Source organism: Stegostoma tigrinum, chromosome 16 (genome assembly GCF_030684315.1).
Source record: "Stegostoma tigrinum isolate sSteTig4 chromosome 16, sSteTig4.hap1, whole genome shotgun sequence".
Taxonomy (NCBI): Eukaryota; Metazoa; Chordata; class Chondrichthyes; order Orectolobiformes; family Stegostomatidae; genus Stegostoma; species Stegostoma tigrinum.
In genome coordinates, this window is record NC_081369.1 from 37397936 (window position 1) to 37416380 (window position 18445).

The window sequence follows — 18445 nt, forward strand, 5'->3', positions numbered from 1 at the left end:
AAATGACAAACTGTGTCAGTAACACTGATGCATATGTGTGTATGTTTCATGTAGGATTGGAATTTTGACTGAAGATCCTGTTTACCAAAAACACCACTTGGTAATTTTCAGTTGGCACAGTTAGGACCACACCAAATTAGTTGTAATTTTAGAGTTAGAATTCGGGCTGGTGCTGAAATAGAAAGTGTTCGTTTGAAAAATAGCTTGAAATAAGATTTGATTGCTACTTTCAGTCTAGGAGTGGTTCTCAACTTACTTTCAAGCAAGATGCATTCAACTCAAACTCAAACTTAAACTCAAAATCTTCAAAATAAAAGCAAGTACTGGTTGTTTGGAATGTTGAAGCTTTAAATAGACTGCTATTGTTTGAAACTTCGATAACTATTCAGTCAAACATTGGCACCTAACCACTTTCTTTCCTTTCTGAGCATTAATCATGAACTCAACCCATCAATCATCTCCTCCTGATGCCCAACCAGTACCCAGGGTAAAGATATTTTATTCTCCTTTTTGTGACCAAACTGATTTCTGGTAACAAAAGTCATCACATCCCTGTTATTGATTTAATATTTCAGAACCAAGCCCTAAAGAGAAGTTATCAGCTTCCACCAATCAATTTGTATCTTATCTCTGATATGCTTCTGTCAAAAATAAGAAATAGAAGAGAAGGCCATGTGATCACCTGAATCTGCCTCACCATTCAACTATATCTGGGTTGATCTACTACCTAAACATCAACATAATTTTATTGTGTTATGACACTTTATTACCAGCAGCCATTTCCTTTAAAATCCTAGGGTACAAGCCGTCAGGTCCAGGGCATCTGGCAGCTGTTAGCCCCATAGGTTTCCCAAGGACATCTCCAGTGATAATTGTGTTTATTTCGAAACCCATCTCCTTTAGCTCCTTAATTATTTACTACAGGTATTTTGAGAATGCTATTACTGTCCTCTACTGTGAAGCCGGATGCAGAGTATTTATTAAAATCTACAAAGCATTTTTTTTCAACACTTCTGTCACTTCCTAGTTCCCCATTGTTATTTCACATGCTTTGTTCTCTGTGGGGCCTTTGTTTACCTTGGTTTCTCTTTTTATATATCTAAATTAGCTCTTCCTGACTCTTTTATAGTATTGAATTTTGCCCATTTCTGCTGTTTTTAAATCTTTCCCAATCTGCTAAACCACCAATCTTGGCCACAATGTATGTCTTCTTTTTCAATTTGATACTATCCTTAACTTCTTTAGTTACCCATAATTTTGTAGAGACTCCTCGCTGAGATGTAACTTTGCTGTTCGTCATGAAATATTTTCTTCTCTCTTAAATGTCTCTTGCTCTCTTTCCCTTTCTCTCCACAATTGATTGTTTCATCTATCCCTCCCTGCCACATTCCTTTTTCCTCTGGTTATGATCAGACAAGAAGGATTAACTGGCTCTTTAGAACCTTCTTGATTAGTTACAGAAAAGATTTAAGTTATTTTTAATATGAGGCTATGCCTGTCTCCAAAAAGTTGTTACTTGTTTTTACAGGAGCTATAAGCAGCCAATTATAAGGTTTTGTTGAATTTTAAAAATATGTTTATTACTTGGTGACCACAAGAAGAAAAATAAAAATGTGATATCCATCTTTCAGCCTTTGTTGAGTCACTTGAGCAAACATGCAAAGACATAGATACGCACAGTTGTGCAAATGTATACTACCAACGCGCACATACTATGCATACGCACATGCATAAACACTAAATTTAGAGTTCTCTGGGTATCATTCAGGCATAAAGTTTTAACTGAGACTAAAATGGACCATGAGCTATTGCAAATAACGCAATTATTGACTTACAGGCTGACATACATTTAAAGCATAGAAGGAAGCCAATTGGTCCGATGTGACCACACTGATTTAACAAAGATCTGACTACACTAATTCCATTTTCTAGTTCTTGACCCATTGCTCTGGAGGCAATGGTAACACAAGTGAACACCTAAATTTTACAAGAGATTCTAAGTCAACCATCCTTTCAGGCAATAAGTTTGACTTCCACCAGCCTCTCAATAAAAAAAATTTCTTATTGATTTTTGTTATAGCTTTCTACTTCTTAAATTAATTGTGTCCCCTGGGTATTGATTCCTTATGGAGAAAGTTCCCTCTAATCCACTCACCTTGGAATTAGAATTATGTTTTATTGTTATATGTACTCAAGTGCAGGGATACAGGAGTACAGTGAAAAGTGTACAAAGTCGCCATTATCAGCACCACCGTAGGTACAAAGTAGAAAAATAACAAAATAAGTTAAAATTTCCATATTACAGTCCTTCTTTAACCCTGAGCCTGGAGACATTCTATGCTGTGCTCTCCTCAAGGGCATGCGCCCCCTACGAGGGCACAATCTTTCCTCCACACTGGGCTCAACCTCTTTCCCGCATTTTCCTTCATGCTGCCATTGGGCTGCCGATTGCCATCTGGTCTCACCAGCTGTCTAACTGCCAACCACTCCAGAACTCAAAGATGCCCTAATGCTGCTGACTGTTGGAATTCTGCCAGGCTCACCAGCCACCTTATCACCAAGTGCCATAGTCCCACTCCAGGCCAACCCAGCTGCTGCCATACTCAGGAACATTGCTTCCATGACCAAACTCTTTCCAGTAGGTAAGATTTAAAATAAAACTGAGGAAAAAATGAGAGAAGGAAAAAAATGCTTTATGCTCCTCATAATAAGACCATAAGACATAGGAGTGGAAGTAAGGCCATTTGGCCCATCAAGTCCACTCCGCCATTTAAATCATGGCCGATGGGCATTTCAACTCCACTTCCCTGCACTCTCCCCGTAGCCCTTGATTCCTTGTGAGATCAAGAATTTGTCGATCTCTGCCTTGATGGCATCTAACATCCCAGCCTCCACTGCGCTCCGTGGCAATGAATTCCACAAGCCCACCACTCTCTGGCTGAAGAAATGTTGTTTCATTTCCATTCTAAATTTACCCCCTCTAATTTTAAGGCTGTGTCCATGGGTCCTAGTCTCCCTGCATAACGGAAACAACTTCCCAGTGTCCACCTCTTCTAAGCCTTACATTATCTTGTAAGTTTCTATTAGATCTCCCCTCAACCTTCTAAACTCTAATACAATCCCAGGATCCTTAACCGTTCATCATACATTAAACCTACCATTCCCGGGATCATCTGTGTGAATCTGCGCTGGACATGCTCCAGGGCTAGTATGTCCTTCCTGAGGTGTGGGGCCCAAATCTAATGCATCTCCATCAGTTCCTCTCGACCTTTGCTGCTTCAAGAAAATTAATCCCACCCTGTCTGATCTTTCTTAAAGCTCAGACCTTCCAGCCCAGACAGCATCCTGATAAACCTCCTCTGCACCCTTGCTAGTGAAATCACATCTGTTCTATAGTCTGGAACTTATATTTTATTTCCTTGGTTTCTTGATGTTTCTTTCGAGTCAGTGCTGTAACTAGGCACATTTTTCTTGAGTGACACAAAGAAAGAATCTTCTCCAGGCTGTTTTCAGTTTGATAGTCTAAAATTAATCCTCCGTGCTTCATCAACAAGGAGCCTTTTTTAAATACAGTTTGCTTGCACATATGTTTCTGTAAAATTTGTGTTTGCAGTCTTCATAATTTTAGAAAGGATCCCCTGACCAACATGTAAAGATTTTCATAATGGTGTGAATCACATTGGAGATAATGAACTTTATTTGGCTTCCCAAGAGGAGTATTCTGGAGGAAGATTGGTGGTGAGTGGTCACATTATGCTAAGTTACGATGTTCACTTTAGGTTTAATCCACTTTGATTTCATGAAATGTGCCCTACATCTGAATGGATCAGGTAATACATAGGATCATTGTAAGAAAGTGTGTTTTTTGTCCATTCTTAAGATAATTTCAGACCACAAATGTCCCAGTTATTACATTGACTGAGATTCAAAGGTCAATGCTCCATTTCTTACAACATCAAAACATCATCAGCCCCTTCTTTAGTTATCTCTTCATACTAAAAATACACCTTATTTTTCACAAACAATTCAATGGGTGATCAGCTATGTATGACAAATATAATCAAGGCTATTTCAATATCCCATGTGTAAACTGAAAACATGGAAAACTGGGTGGTTTAGCATGCTGTAGGATGCTTAGAGCTTTGAAGGCACTCTCAAATTTAAGAATGAAACAAATAGTGTCAATATAAATGCTTTTAATCACAGTACATTTTTGTATGTTTTGCTCTGCTGATATGTGTGTTTCCCAAACAAAATTCCACTGTAATGTTTTAGTTACACCATTCTTTTATTAACCATCAAAAGAGCAAAAAGCTTTTTGTGTGTGAGTTCAGCTTGTATTTTAAACTGTGTGGCATTTTATTGTTAAATAAAATTTGTGGTTCTGAAAGAAGCATGGGTGGTAATAGTTAAAATATCAGCCACTAAATTCATATGTTTTCACAACGTTGTGATGTCATCTGATATGTAGGACATTTTGAAAGTATGCCTTATGTTACTTTCATCTTGACCTTAGTATTTTACTAATAAGGTCAATGAGCCGACTAAAGAATTGATTTCCTCGAATCTCGGCCTTTGATTTTGTTGCTAAACAAAATCAAACTTGTGTTTTCAAATACCACAGACAGCAGTGATCCAGAACTCATAGCAACAAATGACTCCAGATGCTCAAGCAACATTCAAAATATGTTTAGGGCTATATTTAATGTACAAGTTCAATGGCAAATGTCTTGATATTCTCGAATCGAAAAGTTATTGACACAGTTCCAAATGACCACTGAACTGGTGATTTATCAGAAATTATAACCTCTGAATAGCAGTTGCATTCTCCCTAGTTATACTACAATTTATTCTCTTGACTAATTTAATTGAAAATTAACATAGATGTTGACAGCATTCACTAAACAAAAATGAAAATTTGGAACCTTCCTGTAGAGAATTTTTAATTATTTTGAGAAGAAGCATTTTCTGCTCGTCAATGAATCCTCCATAGATATGGCAAGACATGGTTATCTTAAAAAAAGGTCCAATTTTTTTTTTTCTGATTCCAAGCAGATTCATTAAAATAAATGTAATCTGAGATAAACATTTCTATACAATCTCAAACTTTACTTTGCCTATTAGTTTTAAGGTGGTAACATGTTTTGTTTTCATGGAGCATTATTAAAAGTAATACCCTCTCATTTTCACAATTAATAAGATACTCACAGGTTATTTTGTCCTTATGTTGTGCATAAAACGAATATGTTAGAAGTACCTCAGTAGGAGTTACAACTAACTGTTGGCTACACACCTTAACGGTTATGCACAATGGAAGCATTACAGCCACTACTAGGCCATTTGATTATTTGTTTTGGAAATTAAATCAAAGAGTACAAAACTTGTAGAGAACAAAAACATCAATTGAGACCTGTTCTGTTAATAATGCACTGCATTTGCCCTGTGTAGTTTGTGCTGGAGTGTTTTAAAATAGTGTGGATTGTCATTGCAGTGCAACTTCACTGCCAGTGCTATGTGAATATTCCTGATTCCTTTCTCATTGGAACCAATTGTGGTCTGACTGTTTATTATGAAATGTAGTTTTTTTCAGAGACTATGTACAAATTTAAATTGACTTGCAAGTTTGGCTGGTTGAAATGTCAGTCTCAATTGGAAGACACTGAATCCAAATCAGAAGCAATGCTTCATCCACATATTTGAAAAGTTGTAAATGTCACTGTATTTCACCTTGGTAACTTCTGCAACATTCTAAATCACTGTTAGTATTAAATCAGTAGCTGCACTCTTAGAATAGGTTGAAAAGTAACTGCTTTGAGAAATCATACAATCAACAAGATTTATAAGAACAGAGTGGCTTAAGGAGATCATATGACAGTGATCGTGCCTCTACCTCAGAATCAAACATTTTCCTTGAAGTTAGGGTGTAAACCGCTCACTGTGTTTAAAGCAATGTGATTAATGTTCTGGTAAACTGCAATGATAACAGGCTGTCCTGGGTGCAGTGTGGATCCATTGGAGAGGTGAATGTGGAGGTTGAGAACAATCATGCCATCCGCCAAAGGTATGCCCTCTCTGACATCACAAGATGAAGATATACCCCTTGAAAGCTGTCCCCAGTTTAGGACAAGTTTAGTCTTTTAACAGCTGTCAGATTGTAACTGCTCCATCTCGTTCTGCTAGTACCATGCACTCTCTATTTCACTCCTTTCCAGCATACCTGACCCATGCAAAACTGGGGAACAATACGATCTGGGTCAATGTAATATTCTTCAGAAGCATAGGTGACCTTGAACCTATAAGAAGGATTTTAAACCACTCCAACAGGCAAGAACATGTTGGCAGGTAAGTTAAAATTTCAGTTCTGTCAATTATTTAAAGTTATAAGTAAACTGTTTGCCTTAAATGCTAAAACACTTGTTAGAATTTATAGCTGCAGACCAGAATTCTCAGAACCCATGAAATGCTACAAGTGACAGGCAGTAGGATTGGCAAATATGTATTTTTCCATCAGCGAATCAAACCTTCTATTCCAACCGTTGCTGCTGATCCACAAATGGAAGCTTCACTGTCTTGCAATCTCTTCAGCCCCTCCCTCCCTCTATCTCACTAATCCTTGATCTCCTCTGACCTGGGATCAAACTCCAAACTCATCAATGCTGCTTTCATACCCTATAATTTCCTCAGTTTACCCTGAAGCCCATCAGCTCTTCAACACAACCAATACTGTGTTTAAGAGATGACACGGTACAGAGCTGGACGAACACAGCAGGCGAACTGAGCAAGCAACTACACCTCCCAGTCACGAACCATTTCAACACCCCCCTCCCATTCCTTGGATGACATGTCCCTCCTGGGCCTCCTGCATTGCCACAATGACGCCACCCGAAAGCTGCAGGAACAGAATCTCATTTTGCTTGGGAACCCTGCAGCCTACGGGTATCAATGTGGACTTCACGAGCTTCAACAACTGCCCTCCCCTACCACATCCCAAAACCAGCCTAGCTAGTCCCCACCTCCCTAACCTGTCCTCTCACCTCAAGCCCCACCCCCATCTCCTACCCACCAACCTCATCCCGCCTCCTTGACCTGCCCGTCCTCCCTGGACTGACCTATCCCCTCCCCAACTCCCCGCCTACATTCAACTTCACTGGCTCCAACCCCGTCTCTTTGACCTGTCTATCTCCTCTCCGCATATTTTCTCCTTCATCCATCTTCTGTCCGCATCCCCCTCCCTCCCTGTTTTATATCAGAATTCCCTTCCCCTCCCCCATTTCTGAAGAAGGGTCTAGGCCCGAAACGTCAGCTTTCCTGCTCCTCTGATGCTGCTTGGCCTTCTGTGTTCATCCAGCTCTATGCTGCAGCATCGGCAGTTCCTACAATCTCTGCAACAATACTGTGATTACATGTTTGTGCCAGCCTGTTTGCTCTAGCATGCTGGTTTCCTGATGCCAGCTAGCCAGCCTGCCTGTTGGTCTGACTGACTTCTAAATGGAATGCATCCTTTAACTTTGGATCACAATGTTCTACATTTATAGGTTTCTCATCTGAAGTGTCTCTCTCCCTAAAAACTAGAAAGGGCAACCAGTATTCCTTGTTTGGTGAGGGACTCACTAAGGCTCCCTTGACATTACCTTTGAAACCTACTGCCTTTATCATGAGAGCAAGAGTACCACAAATATTAGAACACCACCACCTTCAAGTAGCAAGTGAAGCCACACATCATGCTTGCATGAAACTGTGTTAGCATTCTTTCAATGTCACTATGTGGAAATCCTGGGACTCCCTTCCAAACGACACTGGTTGTAATTACATCACATGACTGCGTCGGTTCAAGACGTTCACCATCACTTTCTCGAGCAATTCAAGATGTGCAATAAATACTTGCCTATCAAAAGAAGCACACATTGTAAACGAATCAATAAAAAAAACCAAATAAGATGTATATGCATGTCAGGTGATACGTCACGAGAAACGGACTATATCCTTGAAGTTGAGAGGGGAGGTGAAGCAGAAAATTAGACTGGCAAAGAGAGAATATGAGAATAGAATGACATTGATATAAAAGAGAACTGAAACATTCACCACCTTTAAGAGACAGAATAGGATCTATCCAAAGTTTCTAAAAAAAAAGTTTTAGATGTTTGGATCTACAGGGCACAGTTAGAATATTTCATGTGTACTTTGTATTAGTGTTTATCAAGAAAGGTTGCTGGATAAAATCGTAATTGAAGTAGAAATGGTAGGGTTATTGAAGTAAAAACTGTTGGCCGACATTTGTTGAAAAGATTGTTTGTGAAGAATGGATAAGGCCAGATTTCTTGCAACTCAATTAGGGAGTTAAATGGGTCTGGCTTCTGAATAAATGATTAGAAAAATAAGTTTAAATTAAAGAAGAAATGAGGTCAACTTGACAGGATAATCAGTTCCTGTGAGAGTGAAGAGATCTGCTCCAAGCCTCATCTACGACATGTTTGGAATGTCATGTGTCATAACTTGCCCTTTAAAAGAGCAAGAGTGAGACAGAAACCAAGGTGGAAGTCTGAGCAACATGGCTTATGACAAGATACGTGGCAAAATCTGATGATAAATTCCACACTTGTCTTACATTTTCCAATCAACTTGTTCAGAGATGTTATACACCTCTGGAGCAGGTGAGATCTGAACCCAGGCATTTTGGTCCAGGGGTAGGACACTACCACTCTGTCACAAGAAGGCCTTCCATTTTAACTTTGTTTTTTCTTCTTATAAAGGGAATGCATCCTTTAACTTTGGATCTCAATGTTCTACAAGTACTCTCGAGTGACAGCGATTGTTTCTGTTCTCATCAGGCTTTCAAGGATGGCATAGATGCAAGGAATGCCAGTGAATTCGGGGTTATCAAATACAGTGGTGAGTTGTGTTAGGATCAACATGTGGGAAGATGGGACAGAAATCAATATAGGAGTCAAATGTGTGGAAGGTAATCATTGCAGTGAGTTTGCTGAAATGTGGCCAAAAAAAAACTCACTAGCTTCGTGGTGACAACCCTCTTTTAAAAAGGAACTTCATGCATTTTGTACTTAGACAAAAAACAGAAGATTCAGTCACAGGTACCTTTTACTGTAGATAATGGTTATTAACTATCCTATCTTGCTTTTTGCTTTTATTTCAGATTTACAGAATCTGCAGTATTTTGCTTTTATGTATACCTGTACAATTTTAGTAACCTGTTCTAACATATAATAACACACCTCTGTGGTAAGTGGGAGTTAAACTCAGTGTATGGCCCACAGTGATCACTACACCAATACCCATCACACTACCTGGTCTTAGATTTTCTAATCAACCCATTCAGAGTTGTTAATGACCTCTGATATATGTAGGACTTGAACTGGGCCTCCTCCACTGTGCCACAAGAATCCTTCGATACTCAGGCTTACCTTTTTATCATATATCTGGAAGTGTTCTTACTCATAACTGAACATTTTATTTTCAGATCACGAAATCATTTGTGGTATCTTATTCATGTATCAAGCAACACCAGTAAATCACCCATGTTTTCTGGTTGAATAATTTACATGCAAAGCCTATAAAGAGCAATGCCTATTCAGTCTTACAGCTCCTTACATCAACCAGTCCCACCTGTTCCTCCCACTCAATTAATAAGTTAACCCAAATCACCTGCTCAATTTCTTTTTCGATTACCAGCAACATCTTAAGTTTGTGGTTGATAAAACTCCAACCAATGGAGAGTTTTCCCCTGATTCCCTTTGACTTTAATTTTCTTAGAATTCCTTGTTGCCATACTTGATCAAATGCTGTCTTGATGTCAACAGCAGCACTTTCACCTCTCCCTTGAAATTAATGTCCTTTTTCTATGTTCAGATCATGGCTGTAATGAAGTCTGAAGCCAAGTGTCCCTGTTAGAATCTAAACTGAGACTCTGTAAGTATGTTAATATGTAAATACTGCTGTCAGCCATGTGAATAGTTTATTCTATCACTTTGAGGGCTGAGAGTGGACAGATTTGGCAATAGTTGTCTAGTTTAAGATTTATGCTGTTTTTTTTTTTGTGGACACACGTCTGAGCAATTTTCCACATTGGGTAGACACCACCCTGATTTGGACCTATATTGCCTTTCCTCTATGGCTACTGGATTAAAAATCTGGAGCTCCCTTCCCAGTAGCGCTGTGGGTTTATCGACGTAGAGTGTTATGGTTCACTGGGAAAGCTCAACACCTTTGCAAAGACAATTATTGATAGCCAGCAGATGCTGACCATACCAGCAATGCTCACAATCCATGAATGATTTTCTTTAAATGATCTTGGATTAACAGAGCAACATTTAAAACTCAGTACAGTTTTAATGTGATAATGGGAACTGCAGATGCTGGAGAATCCAAGATAATAAAATGTGAGGCTGGATGAACACAGCAGGCCCAGCAGTATCTCAGGAGCACAAAAGCTGATGTTTCGGGCCTAGACCCTCCATCAGAGCCTCTGATGAAGGGTCTAGGCCCGAAACATCAGCTTTTGTGCTCCTGAGGTGCTGCTGGGCCTGCTGTGTTCATCCAGCCTCACAGTTTTAATGTAGCCATTTTGTGTTATTCCTCTAGAAATGAACTCCAGTGTTTCGATTGCTTTTAATTATTTTAAGACACGTGTTGCCTCTTTGAGTGATTTATGGACCTGCATCCACGAATCCTTGATAACTCAGCTTGATTGAAGCACGCATTTTTTTTTCAGGAATTCTATGACATCCTTATTCTTCCTACTGAAATGTATGATTTCACATTGAATTTGTCAGTTTACGTATCCTTTCTGAAAATATATTAATATCTTCTTGTATTTTGCCAAGGTTCCCTGTATTAATTATTTTCCCCAATTTGTTACTATTCTTATTTTGATGCCAATTCTGCTGTTGTACTTCTCCTCTGACCTTTGCAATTAATCCATAGTGTAGTAGAGATGTTGTGAAGTTTTCCTTAAATTGTATAAGAGCTTGCTTAAACTGTACTTGGAGTACTGTGCAGTTTGGTCTCCTTACATCAGGGAAGGTTAAAAACAGAAGTCACAGGACACGCCATTATAATTCAACAGATTTATTAAGCAGATTTAAAACCATAAGCTTTGAGTGCTGCTCCTTCATCTGATGAAGTGGATGGTGTTATTGTCATAAAGGGAATCCAACAAAGGTTCAACAGACTTGTTCCTGGGATGGTGAAACTGTCCTGTGAAGAAAGATTAGGCGTACTGGGCCTGTGTTCTCTAGAATTTCAAAAAATAAGAGGTGATCTCATTTAAACTTGCAAACTACTTTAAAGTTTAGATGCAGAGAAGATGTTTTCCCTGGTTGGGTTGTCTAGAGTTGGAGGCACAATACAAAAATAAGGGGATACCACTTAGAAAAGGAGAATTATCTTTTACTCCAAAGTTTGTGAACTTTTGGAATTATTCACTGCATATTCCCACAAACAGCAAAATGATAATGACTGTGTGATTTGTTTTTCTGTTATGTTGATTGAGTGATTAAATATTGAACAAAGTTCTGGAGACAACGATCCTGCCTTTATTTGAAATAATACCATGGATGGGATATTTCACAATTACCCAAACATGCAAGTTGTGCCTTAGTTTCTTTCATCCAAAAGATTGCACCTCCAACAGCAATCAGTACTTGCACAGTATCAGACTTAATTTTCTGCACAAGCCCTGGAGTGGGGGTTTGAACCCAAACCTTGTCACCCAGGCAATTGAGCCATGACTGAAATAGCTACATGACAAAATCCCACATTACAGCTGCATCAGAAAGCAAACAATGGTTGAGGGGAATGTTTTACCAGGCCTTTGAAGGTAAGTTTACGGATGAGAGATGGGGATTGTGAGAATTTTTTAAAATTACATTGGACAGAAATATAATATGTTACAATCTACCACCACCTTTGCTCGAGTTGGTTTTTGTGTGCTGATGGTAACATGCCCAGCCACAATGGCTAGTCAGCAACTGAGGTCATTAATAATGGAATAAGAAGGCAGTTCCCAAGGCTAGTGAGAAAACCTGCAAATGTGAGATCATTCACAGATCGTGGTTTGCTACTGTATGATTATCTCCAGGAAACACATGTCATGGATTGTACTGGTGATGAAGGAAAGACTGCTGTTCCCTCTCGCTGTATTGCCACCATACCTTTTTCTTGTTCCACCCTATCTCATGCTCTTCACCTCCGCAATACTACTACTGTAGACCGCTGGTCAGAATTGCAATCATAGGCACTGGATTGTCCTCCTGCCTCCTGTATCCACCAATTTCCCCTAATTAGACAGCAACTTATGGAAGGGTAGTATCTGAAGTCCTGCTGTTGCTGTGGTTGTGATCTGGAAAGACACCTTATATCATTTATTTATAAATAGAGGATAAATATTGCCAAGGAAAAACTCCTCTGCACTTCTTAAAGTAGTCTTGTGGGATCTTGTATATCCTCTGTGACAACAGGAGGATTAATATTTCATCCAAAATGTGAGGATGTGTGTTTTCTGCCATTTATTAATGTGTTCATTTTGGTTACTAGCCATGTGCAAACATAATACACTCGGACAACCTTGGTGCTTTTGTACCTTTAAAGTATTATGTTTTCTAAATTTTAAAAAAAACCTAGATTGTAGCTTTCTTCTGTAAAAGTCCAGGATTGTACTGTGAACATTATATTGCTAAGCCAATAGGAAGTCATGACTTGAAATTACTCTAATTGCTTAAATCTTGGCAAATACTGATAATTGTCTACAAATGTAAAACTGAAATATCAGTTCTACAATTTTCCCAGATGGTATTTTCTAAGTACTGTTAACATATTTAATGGACTTTACATTAAAATGGAAAATTTTATAAAGCAGAATTTCTTTCGATTGTGTTCTTTCAGAGTAGCCCTATTCACCTTTAACAGACCTAACTTAATGCCCATCTGAGCCATATTTTAAACTAATTCATCAGAAATGCTCAAACTTTAAGTAAAATTGAACGCATGTTGGCCATCAACAACATTCACCCAATGCATTGGTTTAACGGTGATATAGTTATCCTGACATTGGGATATAAGTAGATAACTCAAAAGTAATTTCCAAAACCACAGTGTTGGTGCACATATAATTTGAGATTAAAACTCAATTTAATTCCTTCTGAAGGCAATGGCATGAGGCTACGCCGAAGGGTCCCCACCCAAAACGTCACCTTTCCTGCTCCCCTGATGCTGCCTGGCTGGCTGTGTTCCTCCGGCTCCACACTGTTATCTCAGATTCCAGCATTGGCAGTTCTTACTATCTCTGAATGGTATGAGGCTTAAGTTTTAACTTTTGTAATGGTTACAGAATAGGTCTGGACTGCTGTAAAGGCAGTCTGGGCACTTATTTAATACAGGATCAGGGCAGACACATGGATTTACGCCACAGCTTAGCCATAATTTCATTGGGCTCCAGGGGCTGAATGGCCTATTCCTGTTCCTGTGTTCCTATAGAAATATTCAAGATCTGAGCTCTTTAATCCTTCAACTCTGAATGGCAGTGACTGGAAGATATCTGATTTTCTGACTGATCACTTTGCTCTTTATATCCCAGGGCTAATAATTGCAGACTGATTTAATCTTAATTGAAATAACAGTACTTTAACAACAAAATAAATTGGGCCTAAAATGTTTAAATTTTGTTTAGCTGTGTGGGTAAAATCTAGATGTGAGGAAATGATTGTTTTGGATGTGTTGGCGAAGCAAGGATTGAAATATGGAAGATAGGAAACCTTGATAAGACTGAAGAGTATGTCAGATCAATTTTTTTTCCTTCGTGGTCAAAAGCTTCAATTTGGACACTTAACCAAATCTGCTGTCAAAAATATTCAGCCAGAGGCCATAGAAAACAAAAATTATGTCTATGTGCATTTGTCTCATTTGATTTACGTTTTGGCATACATCTGTTCTTATAAACTTACCTACTCAAAGACTGTCTGTCTCCTTTACTATTTATGAAGCTTTGCAATGCAATTTCAAGATATTTTTAAAAAAATTCCATTTAATTATAATTTAGAAAGTAAACCAAGCAACTGTAACACCGGAATCTCTAGTCAACTTTCAATACGTATTTCCTACCTTAGAAAAAAAAGTGCAGGAGTATGCTGTTCCCCCTTTGAGTCTGCACCACCAATCAATTTGATCATGGCTGATCATCTGATTTCATTATCCCATTCCCACTTTCTCTCCATACCCCTTGATCCCTTTAACCACAAGGGTCATGTCCAGTTCCCTCGTGAATATATCTGATGTATATGTCCCAACAGCTTTCTGTGGTAGAGAATTCCACAGGTTCACAACTCTAAGTGAAGAAATTCTTCTTCATCTCATGAATGCCTTGCCCCTTAATCTTCCACTGTGACCCTTAGTTCTGGACTTCCCTAACATCAGGAACGTTCTTCCCGTATCTAGCCTACCCAGTACCATCAAGGTTTTATATGTGTAATTAAGTGTAGGCGAAACTGACTGACCTATTTTGTTGACATAATCATTAAACAGCCTTGAATTTGTTAATTAGAAGGTGTTTCATAATTATGACACTAAAGGAGGTGGTATTTTGGACCATTGGATTCAAAATAATGTAAACATTTGCCAGCTGCCTGTGTAGTAACACATTACATTTGGCCAACCAAATGGCTATATTGGAAACAAATGGGGTCTAGTCCTCCTCACTTGCAGTCAGTGACCCACCGGAGTCCCAGTGCCATCAGTCAGATGTTGTTCAGGGTCTGGCCAAAATCAATTATCAGCTTGGGATGGCTTACCATAAAGTCATCTGCCTCCCTACAGGCAGGGTATGGTCAATCCTGTCAGCCATGACAGGCAGCACCAGCAGTCAGGGAAATCCTTTATCATCCTTCAGAGATCTGCAAAGAAAGTGTTACGGTCTGATCAGTCATGCCAAGAGGCTGCTTGTTGAACTTGATCAGAGGTCTGAGGTGAATACAGACCCAGGTACCTGCCTGTTGATCATTAAGACAGATGTAAGGGGTCATAAAGGAGAATCATTGTCAAAGAGATGGGCAAGTTAGGACTGGGTTGGGGAATCAGATCCATGTGTGAGGAGTGGAGGTGGCAGACCAAATTTCAAAGTAAATGTTGGCTATGCAGAACAGTATCAGAGGTTATGATTGGCTGCAGGAGGAGATTTTATTGGCAGTGACCATCATGACCTCCGTAAGGAGGACCTAGAGGAGCAGAGTGAGCATATTAAAGTATTATGTTCAGATTGAAGGGCAAAGGGAACAGTTGAAGGTGAAGTTTGATGTGAAAGGTTGTTAGGCTAATGCAAGGCAAAAGGGCATGAGCCTCTGGGGGAGTAGCTTGTAGTGAAGCCTGATGCTGAGGGCTGCATTTATTACATCACTTCCTGTTCTCTCAATGTGCAATGGAATTGGAAAAAGGGTAGAGTGAGTATTACCTTGAAAGGCACAAGTGTAAGATCCATGTCTGCTGAACGGAGGGACATTAAAGGGCTTCGTTACATGAAATGCAGGTTTGTAAACTCTAGGTTCATTTCCTTTGCAAGCATTCCATTGCACATCGGCGTTTGGAGAGATAAGGATTGTTGAGGTATGGTCAGCATGATTTTGTGCAAGGGAAAATTGCATCTCTCAAACTTGCTTGAGTTTTTTTTTAAATGAAGTAACCAAAAAGATTTGCAGATGACACTAAGGTCGGTGGAGTTGTGGATAGTGACGAAGGATGCTGCAGGTTGCAGAGAGACATAGATAAGCTGCAGAGCTGGGCTGAGAGGTGGCAAATGGAGTTTAATGCGGATAAGTGTGAGGTGATGCACTTTGGTAGGAGTAACCGGAAGGCAAAGTAGTGGGCTAATGGTAAGATTCTTAGCAGCGTAGATGAGCAGAGAGATCTCGGTGTCCATGTACACAGATCCTTGAAAGTTGCCACCCAGGTTGACAGGGTTGTTAAGAAGGCATACAGTGTTTTAGCTTTTATTAATAGAGGAATCGAGTTCCGGAACCAAGAAGTTATGCTGCAGCTGTACAAAACTCTGGTGCGGCCGCACTTGGAGTATTGCGTACAGTTCTGGTCACTGCATTATAAGAAGGATGTGGAAGCTTTGGAAAGGGTGCAGAGGACATTTACTAGGATGTTGCCTGGTATGGAGGGAAGGTCTTACGAGGAAAGGCTGAGGGACATGACGCTGCTCTCATTAGAGAGAAGAAGATTGAGAGGTGACTTAATTGAAACGCATAAAATAATCAGAGGGTTGGATAGGGAGAGCCTTTTTCCTAGGATGGTGACAGCGAGCACGAGGGGACATAGCTTTAAATTGAAGGGTGAAAGATATAGGACAGATGTCAGAGGTAGTTTCTTTACTCAGAGTAGTAAGGGAATGGAACGCTTTGCCTGCAACGGTAGTAGATTTGCCAACTTTAGGTACATTTAAGTCATCATTGGACAAGCATATGGACGTACATGGAATAGTGTAGGTTAGATGGGCTTGAGATCGGTATGACAGGTCGGCACAACATCGAGGGCTGAAGGGCCTGTACTGGGCTGTTATGTTCTCTGTAGATTGAGTACAGATTGTACGTGTTGTTTACTTGGACTTTTAGTAAAGATTTGACAAAGTTTCACTTGATAGATTCATTAGTGAAGTTAGATCACATGGGATTCAAGGTGAACTTGCCAATGGAAGCAGAATTGGCTCTATGGTTGGAGATAGAGGGTGTTGGTGGAGGTGTTGACATGTCCATCCTGGGCTACTTCCAGAGTCACAATGAGGTCACACGAAAACTGGAGGAACAACATCTCATTCTGCCTTGGCCGCTTATAGCCTGATGGCCTCAACATAGAATTCACCAGTTTCAAAATCTTCCCACCCTGATCCCATTCCAATTCCACCCTCCTTCTTATCCCCACACCCTTGACCTGACACCAACTGTCCATCATCTTTCCCACCTATCTGCCTCACTCTTCCCAATCACCAATCTCCACTACCCACTACCTGCATCCACCTATTACCATCCAACCTACCTTCCCCCAGCCCCAACCCCCCCCCCCCCATTTATTTCCAAACTCCCTTTCCTCATCGTTGCTCTGATGAAGGGTGTAAACGCAAAACGCCGGCTTTCCTGCTCCTCTGATGCTGCATGACATGCTGTGTTCCTCCAACTCCACACCGTATTAGCTTGGTGGAGGGTTGTTTCTCGACTGGAGGGTTGTGACCTCCAGTGTTCCAAAGGGATCGGTACTGGGTCTACTTCTGTTTCTCACTTATGAATGACTTTGATAATATAAAATACATGGTTAGTAAGTTTGCAGATGACAAAGATGATTATCAAAGATTACAAAGAGATCTTCAGCAATTGGATCAATGGACTGAGGAGTAGCATTTAGAGTTTAATTTGGATAAATGTGAGATATTGCATTTTGGTAAAACACACAAGTGCAGGACTTGTACAATTAATGGTAGGGCCCTGGCAAATGTTGTAGAACAGAAACACCTAGGGATTTCAGGTACCTAGTTCTTTGAAATTTGCGTCACATGTAGGTAGGGTGGTTTAGGATACATTTAGCGCACTTTCCTTCATTGCTGAGACCATTTAGACTGATTGGGATATCATGTTGAGATTGTACAGGACATTGGCGAGGCTCATCTGGAGTATTGTGCAGTTCTGGCTGCCTGTTATGTAAAGGATATTATTAAAATGGAGAGGATTCAGAAAAGATTTACCCGGATGTTGCCAGTGTGAATCTGGACCTCTGGCAGGGTCTCTCGATTCCACGATCGGTCAATGAACACTCGCAGTCGGTCTGGCTCTTCAAAACTTTACTCTTTATTTCTTCTTATGGCTGGGTACAGATCATCCGGAATCACAGAAATTGAGCACTTCTGTACTTCTTGGAAGAGCTGCACACCACAGGCTAATACAAAGACATTTTATACTTTTCTTAAAGCAGTGTACATGGCGTGATCACAGTGTATTCAGTCAGTTACCAATCAATACATGATATTGCTTCATTGACAGTTACCTAATCCAATAGTATTAACTGGTAAACATTTACGTCACACTGCTTAGGTTACTTTTTGTCTCGCCATATAGCGCCATAACATTTCGCTACTGAAGGTCAGCTAGAATGGTTAGTACTGCATTATCTTATCATTAGTGTTATTTATGCAGCAGCCCGGGCAGAATTCAAAGTTCCCAGACTAAAAGAGCAGATCTAGCAGAATTTACAGTTCCCAGGCTGGAAGCCATCTTGTTGATAACTTGCACCAGCAGCCATCTTGTGCCTGTACCCAAATTACAGATTCACATCAGGAATGGAGCATTTGAGATATAAAAATAAACTGGAAAGGCTGGGACTTTTTTCACTAGAGCGTAGAAGGTGGAAGGGTGACCTTTATTGAGGTTTATAAAATCACGAGATGCACACAAGG